Below are 1,113 nucleotides of genomic sequence, written 5' to 3'. Positions count from 1 at the left end.
CCCCCCTCCTTTCCCAGAAAAAGTTTAGCTTGCAATACAGAAGCTAAAAATGTGCGATATTTCTTATATCTGACTAATTCCCTTTGATGGACTTAAACGTTTAGAGAACTACACCGACTATGTCTTTCTTTCTATCCTTCTGAATATATACTACCGGCGCCCGTGTCGTAACGGTGATGCGCTTCACTGTCGCACGCAAGAGACCCCAGTTCGATTCGCGTGTGCAGTACATGTATCTCGGTCTTTCTACTGGGATGTTGTATCCCTCTCAGCCAGGGTTTGACCTTGGAGGCATAGTCGAAGCCCGCCTCGTAAACGCTTTAAATTGTGTCGAAGTGGGCGTGAAAACACCTACATTATTTTTTTTAAAAGAATTATAAATATTGGCCACATAAAACTTTGGCGGCTCTCGGAGTCCGTCCGTTTTCCTGGATCTATACGTATCTAACAAACACGTCATGTAGAATGCTTTGATGAGATACGGGAACTAACAGGATATAGATCGGTTTGAACACTCGACCTCGCCTATAATTTTCTTAAGGCCGGCATGATGAGTAAGTCTCAAGTGAATGGCAAAAGCGGATTTTGCTGAAATGTCTACTCCTTTTGCGAGACTGTTATACGACAAGTATGATGAATGAGCAAGACGACTATTATCGTCCATTGGAAAAACCCATCTTTAAAGTTCAGGCTATTATTGCTTAGCTTAATTAATTAGCTAAACTGACAAACGTCATGCGCTCTGAAATGAAGCAATTAATTTTTCGTTAATATTTCTTCACTTTTCTCGTTTTGTTTTCCTGTGTACATTCAATGAGTAGTGATATTTACTTAATGATCCTTGCCATATTAAAAGAAATTGACAAAAGCTCTCGTTTTAAGCCGTTTCATTGAAAACGAAAATTGCGTGTAAAATTTTGAGCATATTATTAGGTGTTCACGCTGGTTCTATACCATAAGAGTGGTTGCTGCCCCTGCTAGTGTTAAGTTTTATTATTCGTTTCCCCATCCCCATCTACTTATCTCTCTTTGTATCTCTCTCTCTCTCTCTCTCTCTCTCTCTCTCTCTCTCTCTTTCTCTTTCTCTCTCTCTCTTTTTCTCTCTATCTATCT

This window comes from Aplysia californica, unplaced genomic scaffold, assembly GCF_000002075.1.
Source record: "Aplysia californica isolate F4 #8 unplaced genomic scaffold, AplCal3.0 scaffold00036, whole genome shotgun sequence".
Classification (NCBI taxonomy): Eukaryota; Metazoa; Mollusca; class Gastropoda; order Aplysiida; family Aplysiidae; genus Aplysia; species Aplysia californica.
This window is presented reverse-complemented; position numbering follows the sequence as displayed.